Genomic DNA, 22,366 nt, shown 5'->3' with positions numbered 1-22,366 from the left:
TTCACAATGGGATGATGTAATTTTATCAGTCATGTAGTGGGACTCAATGGCCTATTAACAGAAGATGTCTTCCTGGAGGAAGGATGAGTCATGGAAAAGATAAAGAACACTGCCCCACCTGGTTTCTTAACAGATGGCCCATTAGCAGAGGATATCTCCCACAGAGATAAGAATCACTGCCCCAGCTGGTTTCAACAGATGGTGATACAATACATATTTTTGGGCACATCTTTACATTGTAACCTAGAACATGCTGTCAAAGGTGCTTTGAGCCTTTTGAGGGGAGAGCTGTACTATATGCATATCTTTTTCCTTTCTGTTTCTGAGACTAGGTGTTATGTCTAAATACGTAGGTATTAAGATAATTTTTCTATTTAGCATTTTGTTTTTATCATGTTAGATTTGTTCTTAGCCCACAGACTAATATGAGAATTATAGAATCAAGTAGGTCTAGTAAACCAATTCATGTTTTCATTTAACTTTTTTAAATGTTGGTACATCCATTGTGTTTTATATATTTGACCAGACTGAACTTCATTTCTAAATAAACATCATTTTGATGCAAATAGAAAGGACTATTTTTATGAAACCTCAACCCTGGCCAACTTTAGGAAATTGAGGTTATATCAGAAACATGACAAAAGAGATACATGTTCCCCAAGGTTCAGCTGGTGCCAGTTCTCTTTAATATATTGAACGGTTATCTAGATAAGGGGATCAAGTGAACCCTCAGTAAGTTTGCACATAACACCAAGTTTAGTGGAACTGTTGATCCGCTGAAGGGTAGGAAGACTCTACAGAAGGATCTGGACAGGCTATATTGATGGGCCAAGGCAAATTTTATGGGATTCAACGAGATAAATTGCTGGGTCCTTCACTCAGGTCACAACAACCCCATGTAATGCTACAGACTTGGGGAAAAATCAATGGAAGACTGCCTGGTAGAAAAGGACCTTGAGGTGTTGGTTGACAGTCAGGTTAATGTGCCCAGTTGGCCAAGAAAGCCAATGGCATCTTGGCCTGTATCAGCAATAGCGTGGTCAGCAGGACCAGAGAAGTGATTGTCTCCCTGTACTCTGCACTGGTGAGGCCACCCCTCGAATACTGTGTTCAGTTCTGGGTCCCTCCTGACAATAAGAACATTAAGGTGTTGGAGTGAGTCCAGAGAAAGGCAATGAAGCTGGTGAAAGAGCAAGAGAACAAGTCTTATGATAAGCATCTGAGGGAACTGGAGTTGTTCAGTCTGGAGATAAGGAGGCTGAGGGGAGACCTTATCAGTCTCTGCCACTACATAAAAGGACATTTTTGAAAGGGGTAGGGTCAGTCTCTTCTTCCAGGTAACAAGTGACAGCACAGGAGGAAAGGGCCTCAAGTTGCACCAGGGGATGTTCAGATTGGATATTAGGCAAAAATTATTCACTGAAAGGATGATCAGGCATTAGAACAGGCTGCCCAGGGAAGTGGTGGATTTATCATCCCTGAAACTGTTCAAAAAATGTGTATATGTGACACTTGGGGACATGGTTAGGTGATGAAGATGGATGGTAGTGTTAGGTTAACAGTTAGACTTGATGGTCTTAGAGGTCTTTTCCAACTTTAAGGATTCTATGTCCTGGCGAGTCCCTTATTTCATATAACCTTTTTTTGTTCAACTCTTAACTGGTGCAGTGAGTCTTCCTTGGTATTTGGGGAGTTTTAAGGGAACTGAGTGTTGAGACCTGATAAAAACAAAGCCGACAGAAGGAAGGAAGTAGAAAGAATTGGGCATATATTTTGAAAGCCAAGAAAAATGTGTTAAATATGATGAGGTGTGAGATGCAAAACAAGCACTGTTGAAAGCAAAACTCTTTTCTCTCCCCCCCTTATTTTCCCCCTAAATTACTCTTGTAAAATTGCAGTTTAAACTGAATTATGTGTTCTAATAATTTTTCTTAGAGTGTAAATCAATTTTTAAAAAATCCTGTCAGATATAATATGGACTTTTTGATCTTTGACAATTCTGACTATGCTTCAGTGCTTGCTACCTATTACATATTCTGGGATACACTGAGCATTTAATGGATTTCTATTCTTATGGCTAGATGAATATCTGAGGATTGAGTAGAGAGGGAAAAAAAAAACCCCATCCCTGTAACAGCGGTGGGAGTTTTGCACCACTTAATTAGTGGCTTGTCTCAGTCTCTTCTGCCTTCACTCAGAGCCAGGATTAACAAATACACGATGGAAATGGATTTTCTCATGTTTGGGCTTGGTTGTTTATTAAATCTTATCAAAAAGTACAGACCATTCTACAGCAGTTCTAGCCACCTGCTAGAAGCGAGGAAAATGGAAACAGATCCAGCTACTACAAGGTCTCTTAAAGCTAAACAGTCCAATAGAGAATTAACACCTATATTATTTATCCTTTTGAACCAATAACTATATTCCCATGACCCTTAGTGTGTCACTGACTGACCAACCAGAAACTACTACCTGAAACCCATGAAGAAGGAAGAAGGAAGATGAACACCGAAAAAGACACCACCCAAAATCCTCCATCTTGTCCCATACCTATTACTATACTATAAAAATCTCAAATTTAAATCCCATCATCATGGAAAGCACACACTTCTGTTTAACTACACACCCATGATTTTAACTCCATCACTCAAATTTAGAAGCTATCTCCAAGGCCTCAGGTCAAAAGCAGTGTTCTCTAGGGGGTTAGTGCCAGAAAGCACAGAAAGCTCAAAACCTCCAGGTTTCCAGGATCCAGCATCTCCCCCTTCTGTTTGAACCATGAACACTGCGTTGACAGCTTTGTCAATCCTTTGGCGGTACACTGAAGTAGACAAAGCACAAATACCATGATCACTATGATGACAATGAGCCCATACATGCCCATTTTCAAAAATTTTTTCCACAATGGTATGAGACTAAGCCAATTAGACAAATCATCCAACCATGATCCTTCTTTGACTCTGAGTTTGGAGATACCGTCACACAAATCTTGTATACTTTCATGTATAGACACCAAATGATCAGAAAGATTCATGCAGCACATTCCAGCAAAATCTTTGCATCCCTGCCCATTCACTAACAAGAGAAAATCAATTGCTACTCTGCTTTGCAGAACTGCGCATCCCTCACCTTGAACATCAGTTAACAAATCATTTATTGCAAGAGGGATAGCACAAGATTACTAACTTAGCCAACAACCTAGTGGATCCAATTGTTTCAAGGCTGACCCTGAAGCAGCTTGAGGCAGAAGAAGAGCTGCCGCAAACCTTCTTCCAAAATTCCATGCTCTAAAGTTGTCATCACAATCCGGTTTATATTCATCAATGGACCTTTTTTCTCTACATTTATGTTCTTCAATCATTTTTACATGAGGTGTTAGCAAAGTAAGTCTCCCAATGCTGCATGGACCGCCTTGGATGTTTGATGGAATGGCAGGCCAAACTCTATCTCCACAAATGAGAAAGATCCCTCGCGGTAACTGCAAAGGGATATGATTTGGTACAGGATGTGAAATTGTGCTTAAATCGTACCAAGATGTCACATTTTTATATACAACGTGATTTGGAGCGACATCTGTAAATTTGTCTTTATTTTGTTTTGACCCTGGAAAATTAAATATTAGACAAAATTCCATTCTCACTGAGCCAAGAATTTCCAATTCTTGAGGTTCATAGGATGCCTGAGGAAGGAATTTGGTCTAAACAGTCCATTCCCCAGTGGGATTTGCAATGAATTGAGAAAAATCTGGCAAGACATTTCTTGGAATTGGCCAATTGTCTACTGGTATACCTACCATACAAGTTGAGAAAGGCTTTTCTGGACCCGAATTCGCCAAACAAATGGTTTCCAAACCTGATGCACCAGCCAAGGTCACCTAAACATTGTCCTTCAGTTTACTCACGGCCATGGGCGCATTACCAAAAGCACAAGCATAACCCTTGTCCCAGGCCATTAGTTGGACTGGACCTTCAATTCTTCCTGTCTCCGGATTTCTGATCAAAACCAAAGGATTTCCCTTTAATTTTTCCTAGTTGTGTTAGAAAAGTGTCTGATGATGAGTGGATTCAGTTCTGCAGAAGAGCTATTTAGAAAATTTAAAACATACAACTAACACTTTATTCAAATGCATTTGAGGTGTAGCCGGTGCCCCCCCCCCCCCCCGACTCTCCAAAAGAGACTTCAAAGCTTGTTGTGCTCTCCCAAAGACCGCCTGACCCACTGGAGAATGAGGGATGCCAAAGGTACGATGCACACCCCAAGTCATTAAGAATGTTTCAAGCCTTTGGGCAATTTAGGCCAGGCCATTATCTGTCTTGATTTCCTGAGGCACACCCAATGAAGTGAATGCTTGCAAAAAATGCTGACATGCATGCCTCACTGCCTCCCCTGCATGCAAGGAGGCGCAGACTGCACCTGAAAAGGTGTCCACCAAAACATTAATATTTTAAAATCTCCCAAATTATGGGTATTTTGTGTTGTCCACCCACCACAATTGCAGACTCTGCAATCCTCCCAAACCCACCACTCCAGTGGACACAGGAGGCCACACAAGCCAACAACTCAGACAAGCATCCATAATCGCTCTCTCCTGATCTTTGGAGATGCGAAATGCTCACGTAAGTGCCTGCACATTCTGATGAAAAAATGCACCACTCAATTTTGCCTGCTCAGAAATGTTTGGCAAGGTTTCTGCAACTGGCACTGTTAATCTGTCTGCCTCTGCATTCCCCTCCACCAAAAATCCTGGGAGAGAGGAATGTGCCCGATGCGAGACACAAAGCACTTATTTCTTCTGTGTTGCAAAGCTTGATGCATACATGACAAATAGCGATACAAATCATCATTGACGTTCTTCAAAAGTGACCCTTCGATTGTCCCAACCATACTAGCCATGCAGGCTGAATCTACAACCAGACTGAGGGGCTCCTGAAACAACTGAAATGCTCTGACCACCGCTTGCCAACTCCACAACCTGAGGAGAACCCTCCACACACTGAATATCCAACTCCTCTGTCCCCGTTCTCGGATCTTGCCATGTAACAACTGACTTATATGTCTTCCCTGAACTGTCAGTAAACAATGCTATAGCGTCCAACAGAACTTCACCCAACATAGGCTTCTCCCTGAAATTCAGGCTTGCCTGCAACAATTTGTGACTCGGAAAATGAACTGAACCAACACCTGAACAGTCCAGCAAAGCAATTTGTAATTCTTCTGATTTTTGCAATGCCCAATCAAAATATTCTTTCTTCAATGGCAGATAAATTGTTTTAATGTGCTGTCACCATCACTTGTGTCATCATGCGCTGGCGAGCCGCTCTCTTCTTGGAGTTTCCCAAGAAAGGGTAAAGGTTTTCCATCCACATCCGTCTTTGAGTGACATTGACTTGCAAAATGTCTTCCTTTTCTGCATCTTGGGCATCGATTTGGTGCTTTTGCATTCTCTGCCGATTCTGGGCAATACTTTTTTATGTGTCCGAGTTTTCCACATTTGAAGCATGGCTTTTTGGAAAGTTATGTTGCCATTACTTCTGAGGAGGCGTCATGCTGAGGAATTACATGAAGAGCTGCGAGAATTTTCTCCAATCTTTTATCTGCAGCTTCTAAAATTTTTCCGAATTGCTCTCCCAAGGCATTTGCTTGAATTGTTGCCATATGTCAAGGAGTACCTATCTTGCTGCATACTTCTATCATTTGAGTCAGGGTTGGTTGTGGATCGGGCAAAGTACTAATTATATGTTTACATTCATCGTTGGCATTTGCAAAAGCCAGGCTTTGAAGCAGATGTGGATGTGCATTTTCATCACTGCATTGCCTTTCCAGTGCTTGAGTTAGACTATCTACACAGAAGTGAATGATTCCAATGCATTTTGCTTCACTTCTGTGTAGATTCCCTCTGGAACTCCAGTAGGTTGGATCTGTGTGATGGTCTACCAAGCTGCTTCTTTGATATCTTCGAGCATGTCTCAAGGCACGACTTCTGCTTGATCTACTGGTTTATCGTTTGGACGATCTCCTGCCAATTGATCCAATGTGAAGTTTTGGTGTCGACCTCTAGCATAAGACGATTAGTTTTGTGAGAGCTCTCTTCCATTTAACTTCCCACAACATGAACTATGCATCTCTCAAGACTGTCATGGTAATGTGTCTAAAGTCAAAAGGTACCAAATCATAATTACTGAAGATACCTTTTAATAGTTGCTTGAAATATGGAGAGCCTAAACCACTCTCTTTCAATGTCTGTCTTAAGTCTTTGCATCGTGTGTCAGAGGTGCCCATTTGGGATGTACATTTCTTATCCCATAGCTGACTGACATGGCTCTTAGCTGTGTTGATGCTATGTCAAAATCTCCTTCTTTCAATGCCTTTCTTCTGATCTCATCCCAATCTGTCAGCATTTTTCTTGAGGGTTTCTTTGTTTTCTCCTTTTTTGGGATGACCCCGGTTCCAGAAGAAAATGGGACTAATTCCCTGCTTGCACTCTGTGAATTATCTTTATTTTGTGTGTTTGGGTCCTGGAAAGATGCTCCTTCTTCCAACTTCAAAGCTGTATTTGTCTTCACTCCCTCCTCCTTCTGTGAAGTAACTTGTGTTTTGTATTTGTTATTGTAAATTATAAGTATTTGAGGGTGCAGTAATAGAAACTGCCAAAGGTGGCGTTGTAGCAGGAGGTTTAACATCTTGTTCGCAAAATGACGTAGGCAGAAATATGTAAGCATTATTTAAGGAAGTGAACAGTGCGCTGATATTTTGTTGTACGAAAGTCGTGTGCATGGTTCCGCCATCTTGTTGTATGGATCGAAAGCACATGGCGCCGATATCTTGTGATCCATACAGGTCCCGTGCAGTGTGCCGTAGCTGAGATAAAAGATCTCTGAGAAATTTTCACGGGATTACATTATGATATGTCACTGTCTGGCCAAATGGAGGGTTAATCAGTGCAACTGGGATCTCTGAGGGGTGCCAGTGTTATAAATGAGAGACAAAAGTCTCGATATTCAGCAAACTTTTAGATTGCTTTATTTGATATAGAAAGAGCAAGCAGCGCGCTGGGGAATGTGAGGGGTCACCCACTCCACGCTCCACCGAACCTTGGTTTGCAGCCTCTTCTTATACTGTGGGTTCTCGTTATTCAAAAATTCACAAAGCCTTTGGGTGATAATTAGTCACAGATAGCCATCCAGTCCTTGAAGATGACCACCAGAGAAGTTCTGGCGATCTGGTCTTTGTAGATAACCACCAGAGAAGTTCTGTGAGTCTGGTTTTTGGGATAGGCAGTATTGATTAGACAAAGGTAGGAAAGGGCTTTTTGGGAAGTTTGATTTCGCAAGCTGGTAGCCGATACAACTTATTTGAAAAACATAACATAATATAACATAATGTAATGTAACATAATACAACATAATATAACATAACAAGGTGATTTTAAACAGAATTATTTAATCATATAATTTCCTTTATCTAGTGTCCATGCTTTACTTCAGAGCTTAGTATTCTGGTTTATGCAAACCCCAATGCTTTTGTGATTAACACGAATCTTTTATCAATTGTCACAATTTCCCCACTTCTCTTTTTTTATCCCATTGATTCATGTTCTGGTTTCAAATTTTGTCAGTACCTCTTGTACTAGATTTAATTCATTTACTGTCATTAATTTTGTTGCCTTCTCGGGGTCTATTGGTATTGTAGCAACTTGCATTCCTTGAACCACCGACTGGATTAGTCGAATGAAGCATGGAACAAGACAAGGGATAAACAGTAGTCCTAATAATGCACATGTTAACATAAACTCTAATTTCTTCCACCAAGCTTCCCCCAACAGGTTATTCCACCAATTATCATTAAGCATAGAGTTCCAGGTTTGTACAGGTACATGGGCTATTCATTTTATTTCTTCTGCAATTTTAGTAATTACTTCACCATTATCATCAATTTCTAAGCAGCATTCAGAATTATTAAACTTCCCACACACTCCCCCTTCTTCAGCTAACAGATAGTCTAGAGCCAGTCGGTTTTGATATACTGCTGCTCTAGTTTGGGTAAGTTGTTTAGCTATCAATTCCATTGCTCGGGCTGTCCGGTTTGAAGTAATTTCTACCACGGCTTGTAGCCTGATAATTCTATTTAACATAAATTTGGAGGGCGATAGCCCCAGCTCCCATCTTGAGCCCAGGTAGCTGGTCCACAATATTCGATAATTCGTTCTGGGGGCCATTCATCATCCTTCCATATTTGTGTTCCCCCTATGTCTGTGCTCCTTTTATTTCGATACAAAGTTTCATACAAGGGAACTCCTAACACTCTATTACCCTTTTCCTTTGGTAATGTAAAAAACGCAGGCTGGATAATTCCTAGAGTACATGTCCCTCTCCACCTTTTTGGTAGGGTATTATAAGCTTTTTTCCCACAGATCCAAAATATTCCATCTGGGGCTTTCCAGCTTAGTTTAACTGATTCAGGTTGTTGCCAATAGGTCCTTACACTTTTTACTTCTTCATATGGGTTGGCTCTATTTTTATTATACCAGCATAGTCCTGTAAAATTGTTCTTTATACAATTACCTTTACTTAACTTTCCCCAATACCTTCTGGAGCTTTGGGCCACCAAGACTGATTGCTTGCATTTGTAATCAGGATAGTCTTACAGGGGGTGTGCCCCACATATTGGGTAAAGTTAGTTCCCTGGCGTGTTATACATACCTCTCCTATTACCTCATGACTTAGAACCCACCCTTCAGGTCTACTGACTCCCCTCGATGTTTCTGTTTGATTCCACTGTAACAACTGCTCTGGGCCCAATCCCTCCCCCCTCCATGGCCATTGTTCAGTCATTTGCATTCCTCCACATATCCAACAGTGAGTTAAGTTCAGTTCAGTAGTGATTTCTTTGATTAATTCTACAAATAATTTTTTTCCCAAGGTGGGTAAGTCCCGTTCGCTGAATTGTTGTTTTATTTTCTCATACAAGTTAAAATTTCCCCCATGGTTTGTCTTTGTTCCTTTGAACACCTTAGTTATATTTTTTATCAATTCTTCCTTGTAGTGATCTTGCACTCCTCCCTGATCTGAATATCCCCACATACCTTCTTTTGTGAAGCAGAGGTGTGTCTCTCCTACTGGACAACTTTGGTATGCTGATGGAGCCCACCCTCCTTTTCCCAAATTGGTGGCTACCCAGTAACTTTTTCCCATAATAGTGCAAGTTTCTAAGTTGTGTTTATTATAGCAGGCCGAATTGATATGTCTATGGAAGGCAAGGGTGGATACCGTGCATCCGCCGTACCTAATTGTCTGGTAACACTTGGAACAAGCATCAGCACTATTTCCTTTTATCATCATTAGCAATAGGATGACTCCCATGACCATTTTCATCCCTCTGCCTCCCTCAAGGCCTACGGGGTTGCTGCCAGTAGCCGAGGTTTGTTTAATCTTCTCGGCAGCAGGGAATATGTCCTGGGGTCTCCCACATTGTCTTTCTCTTTTGGTAGTGTTCTTTAATTTTGTTCCAGCTTTTAGCTTTAACATTCCAGTACGAGGTACAGCAGTAACAGCACGGTATACACGACCCTTCTGACACTTTCTTGCCAATACCTCTGCTCTGGCTCTCTTTTTTTCCTTATTCCATTCTCAAATAACTCCCACCAGTTATGATCATCAATTTCGATTTCTCCTTGTGCTGATAGGGTATTAAGTACCTTAATAGTCTCCTTACATTCATTTCTTCTACACTGGACACATCATGCGAATGGGGGATACCCACCATAGGAATAACACCACAACAACTCAGTACAATATGGACACCTTTTCTTGATGAACAGGCTACACCCGGGTTTGGGGCAGGTGACTTTCAGTCCTGATTAGGAGACCTTCGAGACGAATTGATCCGATATTGACATCAAGTCTTCCGAATTCGCACTTTGAGGTCTCCAGGCTCAGATGTCACTGTCCAACCTGTAGTAGGAGGGGTTACAGGACCCTTGCCTCTACTCACATGTGTCCATCCCTTTTCAGCTGTCCTCACAGCTGTTTCAGTCGTTAACAGAACTAAATACGGTCCTTCCCATTTTGGATCTAGATTTTCTTCTTTCCATACTTTAATTAACACATGTTGTCCTGGCTTAATTTTATGTATGGCAAATCCTAGAGGGACAGTTTGAGCTAAAATCCCCTTCTCTTTTAATTCTTGCAAGTTTTTGCTGATTGTTATTATGCAATTCTGAAGAGAAGGGTCCTGAACTAAGGTGGGATCAAGGTGTACTCCTTTAGGGTAAGGCATACCATACAGCATTTCATATGGTGAAATCCCTGTTTTCGAATTTGGCATTGTTCGTATATTAGACAGGGCTAGTGGGAGGCACTTTGTCCATGGCATTTTAGTCTCAATCATTAATTTTGACAGCTGTTATTTTAATGTTTGATTCATCCTTTCAACCCTCCCAGAACTCTGAGGGTGCCAAGGTGTATGATACTCCCAGCTGATGCCCAGCGCCGAGGTCAGTAACTTAAGCACCTTTGATGTAAAGTGCGTCCCCTGGTCTGAGTCTATTGCTCGAACCAGGCCATACCTTGGGATTATGTGTTCCAACAATATTTTGGCTACCACTTGTGATGTGGCTCTAGCTGCAGGGTATGCCTCTACCCAGTGGGTTAATTGGTCTACTATCACTAGTAAGTATTTCCACCTCCTTATTTTTGGTAATTCTGTAAAATCTACTTGTATTCTTTCAAAGGGTCTGTAAGCAGTTTTCCGTCCTCCTGACGGACCTTGTCGCATACCTTTTTTATTAATTTTCTGACAAGTTAAACAACCCTGTACGCTCTGCTTTGCAATTATCAAAAATGCCGATGCAGCCAAAAAATTTTAATAATTGGTCTGCTAGTTCCCCAATGTGTTTGTTGGTGTAATTGTTCAATAATTTGTCTGGCCTGGGTCTTAGGTAAAATTTCCCTGCCATCTGGTAAAACCCATTTATTCTCATGCTGTTCTGCCTTTAATTTTTTTATCGCTTCTTTTTCCTGAGGAGTAAATAGCTTCTGTAGTTCCTGGTTGGGGCCAAGATCTTTGACTGTAGTACTTAATACAGAAACCGGTTTTTGCTCCAATGCTGCTTTTTTTGCTTCTTTGTCAGCCACATTATTCCCTCTTGTATGGTAGCTTGTTCCTTTTTGGTGCCCCCTTATATGGACCACAGCAATTTCAGTGGGGCCCCTAAGAGCCTCTAGTATTTTAACAATTAATTCTTGATGTATCAACCCCCGTCCTTGAGTGTTAATTAACCCCCTTTCTTCCCAAATTTTACCAAATGTGTGGACTATGCCATAGGCATACTTAGAATCCGTATATATCGTCCCTTTTTTACCTTCTAAATAAGATAATGCCCTATAAAGAGCAAATAGTTCACAAGCCTGAGCGGACCATGCTGCGTTTAAGGGTCCGGATTCTACTAATTTCAATTCTTCTCCTCCTACTATGGCATATCCCGATTTTCGTTTTCCTTCCACCACTCGAGAAGATCCATCTATAAACAATTTTACTCCATCCTTAAATTCAACTTCTCCCAAATCAGGTCTAATTTTTGTTTGTAATTCTATAACATCCACACAATCATGTTCTAAATTTTCTCCTGGTTCCCCATATAGGAATTGTGCAGGACTTTGAGCAGTTGTTGCTTTTAGCTCCATGTCCTGGTTTTGGGCAAATTTGGGGGAAAACCTCCAGAAGGAGCCCCCAGACAGCAAACCCCACGACTCCTCCCCCCCCCACCCCACCGGGTTCGGGAAGAATTTCCTCAGAGAAGAGTGGGAAAAAAGCCTGTTTATTTAACAAGCAAGACACTCCCCAGCACAGGGAAAAAAGACAACACCAGCTGACAAAAAAAAAACTCTTTCACCGTTCTGAAGGGATGATAAACTCAGTCTCTCTGGCGAGTGGTCGCTCAGTTATCAGTCTCTGGCGCTGGGGATGACTGCTGCAGGTGACAAAGTGTAGCCTCCCGGTGTTTCTTGGGGTTCCCAGGTCCCCGTCCGTTCAGATGGTATCCAGGAGAGGGAGGGGACGGGGTGGAAGAGAAAACAGTCCAGGGAAAAAGTTGGACTGCCTAGCTGAACTAACTAATAAGCAGAAAGCAAGGGCAAAGCGAAGGAAAGAAAAAGGCAGAAGCGAGCAAGCAGGCAAGCAAGCAAGCAAGCAAGCAAGCAGGCAAGCAGGCAAGCAAGCAAGCCGAGCTAAAACCTCTCCTAAACATAGACCATGGGGGAGGTGAGCCGGCTGATAATAAGACAAAACAAAGCTTCACTCTCAGACTCAGTCCTGGAAGCACAGGACATAATACCAAACATAATCAGGACACACGATTGGAGATAGAAACACCATAACATCACCCTAGGACATTCCACCCCTTATCTCCATATCGTGAACATACTAAACAGCATGTAAAAACTTCAGCAAGTAGAAATTTCCATCTTTCACTTATTCGGACACATTTTCTTCCATCTCACTTGCTCAAACCTTCGACACTTACACATTTCCTTCTATCTCACTTGCTCAGACCTTTGACACTTACATATTTCCTTCTGTCTCATGCTGCCTCACCCCACAATCAGATCTCCCTGAGGCACACATCGTGTTGTTCCATCTCTCTGCATTACCCACCATGTACAACCTGGTCCTTGAGCAAAGACAATCCCACGAATGGGTTTGTCTGTACTCGGGGCAGAATTGATCCAAACTGCCTTCCCCAACAAACCTCTGATATGTGCCACTGGGACTTTGTCTCCATCTACTATATTCAGGGACTTAGACTGGGCAGGGCCCGCTCGGTTGGTGGAACCCCGGGTGTTAACTAACCAAGTGGCCTTTGCTAAATGCTGCTCCCAGTTTTTGAATGATCCCCCACCCAATGCTCTCAAGGTGGTTTTTAACAGTCCATTGTACCTTTCCACCTTCCCTGCAGCTGGTGCATGGTAGGGGATATGGTACACCCACTCAATGCCATGTTCCCTAGCCCAAGTGTTGATAAGGCTATTCTTGAAATGAGTCCCATTGTCTGACTCAATCCTCTCAGGGGTGCCATGCCTCCAAAGGACCTGCTTTTCCAGGCCCAGGATGGTGTTACGGGCTGTAGCGTGAGACACAGGGTAGGTCTCCAACCATCCAGTGGTGGCTTCCACCATGGTCAGTACATAGCGCTTGCCCTGGCGGGTTTGAGGCAGTGTGATGTAGTCAATCTGCCAGGCCTCTCCATACTTGTACTTGGACCACCGCCCCCCATACCAGAGGGGCTTCACCCGCTTGGCTTGCTTGATGGCAGCGCACGTCTCACAGTCATGGATAACTTGAGAAATACTGTCCATGGTTAGATCCACCCCTCGGTCTCGTGCCCACTTATATGTGGCATCTCTGCCCTGATGACCTGAGGCATCATGGGCCCATCGAGCCAGGAACAACTCTCCCTTGTGTTCCCAATCAAGGTCTATCTTCGACACCCCTATCTTTGCAGCCTGATCTACCTGCTGATTGTTTTTCTGCTCTTCGTTAGCCCTACTTCTGGGAACATGGGCATCTACATGGCGAACCTTCACAGGTAATTTCTCTAACCGGGTAGCGATATCTTTCCACTCTTCGGCAGCCCAAATTGGTTTTCCTCTACGCTGCCAGTTAGCCTCTTTCCATCTCTCCAACCATCCCCACAGAGCATTGGCTACCATCCATGAATCGGTATAAAGGTAAAGCTTTGGCCACTTCTCTCTTTCAGCAATGTCTAAGGCCAGTTGAACCGCTTTGAGTTCAGCAAGTTGACTGGATCCACCCTCTCCTTCAGTGGCCTCTGCTACCCGTCGCGTGGGGCTCCATACGGCTGCTTTCCACCTCCGATTCATCCCCACAATGCGACAGGAACCGTCGGTGAATAGAGCATAGCGTGTTTCCTCTGCTGGCAGTTGGTTATATGGTGGAGCTTCTTCAGCCCGTGTCACTGGTTCTTGTTCCTCATCTGTGACACCAAAACTTTCACCTTCAGGCCAATTTGTAATTACTTCCAAAATCCCAGGGCGATTCAGTTTTCCAATCCGGGTGCGTTGTGTAATGAGGGCAATCCACTTGCTCCATGTAGCACTGGTGGCATGGTGGGTTGAGGGAACCTTTCCTCTGAACATCCACCCCAGCACTGGTAGTCGGGGTGCCAGGAGGAGTTGTGCTTCTGTGCCAACCACCTCTGAGGCTGCTTGGACCCCTTCGTAGGCGGCCAAGATCTCCTTCTCTGTTGGGGTGTAGTTAGCTTCAGACCCTCTGTAGCTCCGACTCCAAAATCCTAATGGTCGGCCTCGAGTCTCACCAGGCACCTTCTGCCACAGGCTCCAGGACAGACCATGGTTCCCGGCTGCAGAGTAGAGCACGTTCTTCACATCTGGTCCCGTCCTGACTGGGCCAAGGGCTACTGCATGAGCAATTTCCTGCTTTATCTGGGCAAAAGCTTGTTGCTGCTCAGGGCCCCAATGGAAATCGTTCTTCTTGCGGGTGACCAGGTAAAGAGGGCTCACAATCTGACTGTACTCAGGAATGTGCATCCTCCAAAAACCTATGGCGCCTAAGAAAGCTTGTGTCTCCTTCTTCTGTCTGCTGCCCTACAGTATCTAGCAGGGTACGGTAAGCATATGCCAGGGCCCAGCTCACTGCAATGATCTTCTTCTCCTTAGAATTACCATGGCACTTCTCTTTCAGGTACTTTGCTACCTCAGCTGGGTTCTGAATTTGTTCACATGGAAAATCCCAGGATGTAGGGTCAGAAAATTCCTTTAAGATTTGGCCCATATCCTCCCATTTCCCACACCATTCAGGATTCCTCACGCCTGGCTCTACTCTGGGGTCAAGGGTCTCAGCCCCTCTAGAAATCTCAGCTCTCATTCTAGAGAAACTGCAGACTGTATAGAGAAAGCTTACTATATTAAACACCAGAAAGATGGTCTCTTTAACACTCAGGGGGAACTGAACATTCTCTAATAAGGATGTAACAAATTCAGAGGAGAAGAAGGAGAACAAAGGCTGAAAAGCCTCATCCCCTGCTTCTCCTCTAACAAACTGAGTGCACAACCACAACCAAGAACCATACATTCCTGGAACAGATTCCAGCACCTTTATAAATCTCCTGCAGGCCATTAAAACCAAGCCCAGCCCGATGGATATTTTGGTCAATGCCCCTCTGCTACAGAAACTACGCATTAGGGACAATACCGGAGCTATTTCTGGATAAGCAAATAAACCCAGGGACCACAAAGGTATTAAGACTTCAAAAAACCCTAGGGACCAAAATCCCATGCAGGCCTCCACCCCAAAAGACATGAATTCCAACAACATAGCCAATAACTGCTCTATACCAACACAAAAGAATTTGAACCAAATTATTATTATTAGAACAGGGTTTTTTCCCACTTTCTCGAGCCCCACGTTGGGCGCCAATTTATTTGTCCTGGTTTTGGGCAAATTTGGGGGAAAACCTCCAGAAGGAGCCCCCAGACAGCAAACCCCACGACTCCTCCCCCCCCCACCCCACCGGGTTCGGGAAGAATTTCCTCAGAGAAGAGTGGGAAAAAAGCCTGTTTATTTAACAAGCAAGACACTCCCCAGCACAGGGAAAAAAGACAACACCAGCTGACAAAAAAAAAACTCTTTCACCGTTCTGAAGGGATGATAAACTCAGTCTCTCTGGCGAGTGGTCGCTCAGTTATCAGTCTCTGGCGCTGGGGATGACTGCTGCAGGTGACAAAGTGTAGCCTCCCGGTGTTTCTTGGGGTTCCCAGGTCCCCGTCCGTTCAGATGGTATCCAGGAGAGGGAGGGGACGGGGTGGAAGAGAAAACAGTCCAGGGAAAAAGTTGGACTGCCTAGCTGAACTAACTAATAAGCAGAAAGCAAGGGCAAAGCGAAGGAAAGAAAAAGGCAGAAGCGAGCAAGCAGGCAAGCAAGCAAGCAAGCAAGCAAGCAGGCAAGCAGGCAAGCAAGCAAGCCGAGCTAAAACCTCTCCTAAACATAGACCATGGGGGAGGTGAGCCGGCTGATAATAAGACAAAACAAAGCTTCACTCTCAGACTCAGTCCTGGAAGCACAGGACATAATACCAAACATAATCAGGACACACGATTGGAGATAGAAACACCATAACATCACCCTAGGACATTCCAAATCTGGGGAAGTGATTAGAATAGCTTCATATTTTAATATTCGGGCATCAGTTAACCATTTCTCAGCTTTTTGATTCAGAATTCCCCTTACGTTATGAGGGGTGTGGACCACTAGGGGTGTCCCAAAGGTGATTTTTCAGGCTTCTTCAATTAAAAGTGCTGTGGCCACTAGGGCCTGGAGGCATGTGGGCCAACCCCGACTGACAGGGTCTAGCAGTTTAGAATAAAATCCCACTGGCTTTCTACTGCCTGCCCATTCCTGGGTGAGTACCCCATATGCTGTTTGATCAGAGGTATTTACAAATAACTGAAATGGTCTCTCCAAGTCTGGGAGACTGAGTACAGGGGCTTGAATTAAAGCATGTTTGACCTTTTCAAAACTTTTATCATCCTCTTCTGTCCATTTTAGGCGATTAGTGGTAAGTTTTTCATATAGAAATTTTACTTTCTCACTAAATCCCTCTATCCATTGACGACAATATCCCAGCAATCCCAAAATTTTCCTCACTTCTTTTTTGGTTTTTGGAGGTCCCAGACTTAATATTCCAGAGATTCTATTAGGATCCAATTTCTTTTTCCCTTTACTCAGCCCATGTCCCAAATATTTTACTTCTGGTTCTGTGAACTGTAATTTGGCTTTGGATACCTTCAATCCCTGTTGTCCCAAAAAATTTAAAAGTTTTATAGTCCCATTTCTAGTAGATTTCTCGTCTTTTCCTGCTATTAATAGATCATCTACATATTGTAACAATTTCACCCCTTCTGGTGACTCAAAAGACTGCATTAATTCTTCTAGGGCTTGTCCAAAGAGATTAGGGGATTCTGTAAAGCCCTGAGGCAATACTGTCCAACGCAGTTGTTGTTTCCTGCCCTTATCAGGATCTTCCCATTCAAAGGCAAAGTAATCTCTACTACTTTCCTCTAATGGGCATGCCCAGAAGGCATCTTTTAGATATATTACACTATACCAAGTGTAGTCAGGGGACAACTGGTTTAAGAGTGTGTAAGGGTTTGCTACTACAGGAAATTTGGTAACAGTTCGCTGATTTATAGCCCTCAAATCCTGTACCAATCTGTAATTCCCATCTGTCTTTTTGACAGGCAGAATAGGAGTATTATGAGGGGACATACATGGTTTTAAAACCCCCTGTTGCAAAAGGTTTTCTATGAGAGGCTTAAGGACCCGTCTCCCTTCCAGTGATATTGGATGGTGATGAACTCGGATAGGCAAATCGGGATCAGTGATTTTCACTTTGATATGTTTCATTTTTAACTTCCCTATTTCTCCAGGGGTGTACCACACCTCAGGACATATTTGCTCCTTGTCCTTTTGAGTTAAAGCAAAAATTTTAAGCTGACCTTGGGATACTTCAATTTTCAAATCCAATGCTGACGCGTCTTCCACCCACTGCCCACCTCACCTGGGCTACCGGCTAGCTCCGGGAAGCCTGCGTCGGTGAGTGGCCTCTCCCCAGCACCACTCTGGGAGCCGCAGAAGAGGTGTAGCAACAGCTACGCCTGGGCGAGTCGTCAGGGAGGGACAAAGAGGCGCAGGAGAGACCTTTTACAGTTCTGGGGGAAGGGATTTATCGAAGGAAGAGGTAACAGGTCAGGAGGTTGGGAGAGGGAACCGGAAAAAGCCTTTTGAGGGGTTCTACACAGGCTTAAGTACGGGGGAGGCGCAAGGGGAGGGTACAAAACTCTGGCCAATAACGGTTAACGGGGGAGGTACAGAAGGCGGGGAAAGGGGTACATTGAGCCAATAAGGTAAACCGAGGGTGGGGATACATACAATACAACCAATCATGGATACAAAAGGGAATGCTTGACACAGAAACTTCTAGAACAAAGGGAGGGGCTACAAAGGATTGACATCCAGTGGGGCAGGGTTTAGGGTGAGGGACAGGGAAGGTTCCAGATAAATGGGAGGGGTTTAGGATGACTGACTAGGACAAAGGTGGGAAAGGGAAAAACCATTATGTACTTAACTTAGGGGAACGAAACTGGGACGAACCATCAACACAGAAGGAAAATTAACATTAAACAATGCAACACAACACAATGCTATTATTAAATCCCTCCCCAATAAATTATTTTCTGCCTCTGGCAGTAACAGCAGATCTTTTAATTCAATTTTGGTTTGGGTCTCAATTTGCACATTTTTAATAATAGGGACCCGAAATGGTTCACCTTTTGCTCCAACCACGAGTGCTGTTTCTCTACTAGGCTCACACCCTTTTGGTAGGTGTTTAATTGTGGATTTTTCGGTACCTGTATCTACTAAAAATTCCACCTCCTCCTCCTGGGGACCAATCTTTAATTTTATCAAGGGCTCTTTGGATGGTATGGTCCCTAATACATACAGCCCCTGACACCCCTATTCATCTTCCTGGAACATTTTTTCATCCCGTATCCATTCTTTACAATTTTTCTTTATATGACCTTTCTTGTTACAGTAAAAGCAGGTTCGCCTTGGTGAATTATTTCCTGCTTCATTTCCTTGTTTCGGTGGGGGTTTTCGTGGTTTCCCTCCCCCTTTCTGCTGGGTTTCTTTCTGTGTTTCACGAACTGCAGCTATAAAGATTTTTGCTTTTGCTTCTCTTAGCAATTCTTGTAACCCCCGATCTTGCCAATCATCTAACTTTTCTAATTTCTTTCTAATATCTCCCCATGATCGAGCAACAGTTTCGGTTTTGAGGAGTGCCTGACCCACTTGTGTGTCAGGGTCTATCCCGGAGTATATTTGGAGATCTTTCCTCAGCTGCTCCAACCAGTCAGTCGGGGATTCATCCTTTTTTTGTTGTTCACTAAAGGCTTTATTAATATTTTGTCCTTTAGGAACTGATTCTCAGATACCTTTAACGAGTATTCATCTTAAGTCCATCATATTCTGGCGATGGACATCATTCTGATTGTCCCAGTTAGGATTATTTAATGGCCATTTCTGGTCTCCCCTAGGTCCAATCTGATGCTCCCAGTCCCATACCCTCATTCCAGCCTGTCTGATCATTTCCCATTCTTCCGTGGTGAATAGGATACTTAATATAGATTGTAATTCCATCCAAGTATACATACTTGGTCCGAGGAATTGATCTAGTCTCTCCGATACCCCTATAGGATCCTCTAATAGTTTTCCCATTTCTTTTTTAAAGTTTCTCACTTCCCCTGTGTTCAAGGGAACATTTACAAATCCAATTAAGCCAGCCTGTTGTCCTGCTAATGGCACTTCCCTCCGGGGGTAAAGGCGAGCCTTTGTGTCGTTATCTCCCTCCTCTCTGGTGATACTATCTCTCCTGGTATTTCTTTGACTGGAGCGAGTTCTTAGAGCTATGGGAGTACCAGGAGGAGAAGTGGGTGCATGGGGGGGGGTCTCCTGTATATTCTGTATTATACGGAGGTGGGAGATTATCGAGGGGTTCCCAGGTAACCTTTTTTTAATCTTCATCCTCTTTTTCTTTTAAAGTATATATCAAGGATGGCTTGGACTGTTTTGCCCACAGGGCAGCATACTCACATTCCTCTCTGTTAAATGGTTCTTTATGAGCCACATATGTGTTTAATGCCCGACAAATCCAACCCTCAAATGATCCGAACATGGGCCAGTATAGGTTATCTTTACGGATCATTTCTTTGGTCCATTCCACCATGCAATATTGAATCAATTTTTCTTTACTTTTTCCTCTGTATACCACCCCTGTGTCCCAACATTTTAATATTACTCCCAATGGGCTGCCTGGTGGTATTTCTGGCAACCTACTTGTCTTGTCTTTATTTTCCCGGTCCCCTTGTGGACCAAATGAACTTGAACCTCTTCGTGGGTCCCTGGGACTCAGAATCTTACTTCCTCTTTGTCCCATTTTTGCCTCAAGGGACTGTCTTGAGATGTTTGTACTCCCCGATGTGGTCCGCCCGAACCCCTGCCTCTCCTTGGGTCAGGATGGACTGGAACCCGCCTCTGCCTGGGCTGGGATGGGAAAAGCAGCTTTTCCCTTTTCCCTCTGTGACTGGTGTGTTGCAATCTGCTTTTCTTTTCCTCCCCCTTCCCCCCCCCCCCCCCCCCTTCCCGGGTCCTGCCTCTACCTGGACTAGGATGGGAAGGACCTAGCCTCTACCTGGGCTAGGACAAGAAAATCAGTCTCTCCCTTTGTGCTCACTCGCTTCGTCCGGTCACCGGCCAGGTCCCTCGCGGGATGCTGGAAACGCGGATAGAAGGACTCCGCTCTCGCTTCGCAGCAAAGGCCACGTCTCATTCAGACAAACACACAGTCATCCCCACCAAACCAGACAGATACTCACAGTCCGATGCTCCTGTCTGGGTCTTCGTGCACAAGAATTACAGGTGATTTTGCCGCGGTCTTCCGGGGAGATTTTCCTTGCTCAGTCTATATGGTGTGGGACGTCGATGGGTCCCGAGAATCACTGACGAACCGGGGCCACAGCAGTGGGGCGCCTCCCCGAAATCGCAGTGCCTCTCAGGGCTCCAAGGATGTCCCGGGTTTCGGCACCAAATTGTTATAAATGAGAGACAAAAGTCTCGATATTCAGCAAACTTTTAGATTGCTTTATTTGATATAGAAAGAGCAAGCAGCGCGCTGGGGAACGTGAGGGGTCACCGCCCACTCCACGCTCCACCGAACCTTGGTTTGCAGCCTCTTCTTATACTGTGGGTTCTCGTTGTTCACAAATTCACAAAGCCTTTGGGTGATAATTAGTCACAGATAGCCATCCGGTCCTTGTAGATGACCACCAGAGAAGTTCTGGGAGTCTGGTTCTTGGGACAGGCAGTATTGATTAGACAAAGGTAGGAAGGGCTTTTTGGGAAGTCTGATTTCACAAGGTGGTAGCCGATACAACTTATTTGAAAAACATAACATAATATAACAATGTAATGTAACATAATACAACATAATATAGCATAACAAGGTGATTTTAAACAGAATTATTTAATCATATAATTTCCTTTATCTAGTGTCCATGCTTTACTTCAGAGCTTAGTATTCTGGTTTATGCAAACCCCAATGCTTTTGTGATTAACACGAATCTTTTATCAATTGTCACACCAGGGACCGGGAAAAATCTGTGTTGCGCTTGTTTGTTCTGTCTGCGACTGGGAGAAAGCTTGCAAAAAGACCGGCGAAAGGTTAAATGTTCGTGCAGCAGTTTTAGGTAATAGGGAACTGCTGTGTATATTTTCTGATTCTGTGTTTGCAAGCTTGTGTTCTGAATCCGAGCTCTCCCCTTCTCTCTCTCGCTTGTTTCTGGGGAACTACGTTCTCCCTCCGGTTCTATCTCTCCCTGGCTCTCCCTTGCCGCTCCCTGCGGGCTGGCTGAAGGCAATGCTGTGCTTGTGATATTTAAAATTTGCACCGGAATTGCTCCAAGCCATGTGGACTGCCCTGCAGACTCTCTGCTTCACGCGGCGGCAGTGGTAGCCTTCGCCCCCCCCGCTGTGGGCTGGCCTGCTCCCTCCTGTCCGGGCTGAGGTGGCTTCCCCCCCACTGCTCCGTGCGCCTTCGCTCTGACTGCAGTGGCTGTCAGGGCCACTCCCCTCAAGGCAGGAGGCAGCTGCGTTGATCCCAGCTCCCTAGTTTTTGCTCTGTGAGCAGTGGCAGCGATGTAGGTGCCGCCGAAGGTCTTCCGCTAGCCCTGCTCGGTAGTGATGCTGGCGGTAGGACTGCAGAACCTGATCCCTGTTGAAGCGTGGATGTTTGAACTGCTGGCTGCTGCGCAGTTTGTGCTGAGCGGGTCTCGGCCATCCCCCATTCAGGATTGTTTCCCGGGGGTCCCAGAGATTTTGGGCGTCCCTCCTCTGTCGGGAGTCTCTCAGCAGGAGCCGAAAGCATCCTGTCCTTTGGCTGAAGCTTTTTCTGTGTTTTTTTAGGTTTTGTCCCGACTCTTTCCGGATCGGGAGGGGGGAGGGACGTTCCCTGCACTCCACCCGCTTCCATAGCTTCCCCTGTGGCTTGCATTTCAGGGATTTCTGTCATGGGGATCATCTCTGCTCTCTGCTTGCGATTTGCATTTATGTGTTACAACTTCATATACCACTCTGCAAGCAGAAAGCAACTTAGCAGCTACGGGACAGCTGAACTTTGCTGCATTATACAATCTGATATTTAAAGCGTCCCAGAGAAATGGATTAAAGAGTTTTTTTGGGTCCTCATTTGGAAATTGTTCCTGGGCCCATTTTAAA

At 44.3% G+C, this 22,366-nt stretch overlaps 1 protein-coding gene across 5 annotated transcripts in view; it reads left to right on the top strand.

Annotated features, from left to right (window-relative positions):
* The window catches only part of LOC148220147 (ceramide transfer protein-like), a 159,336-nt gene that overhangs the window by 71,759 nt on the left and 65,211 nt on the right, over positions 1–22,366 (top strand). The window lies entirely within an intron of this gene.

The sequence above is a fragment of the Sturnus vulgaris genome, chromosome W (genome assembly GCF_052056855.1).
Source record: "Sturnus vulgaris isolate bStuVul1 chromosome W, bStuVul1.hap1, whole genome shotgun sequence".
Lineage (NCBI taxonomy): Eukaryota > Metazoa > Chordata > Aves > Passeriformes > Sturnidae > Sturnus > Sturnus vulgaris.
The sequence above is the reverse complement of the archived record's forward strand: the minus strand, read 5'-3'. Positions and strand labels throughout refer to the sequence as shown.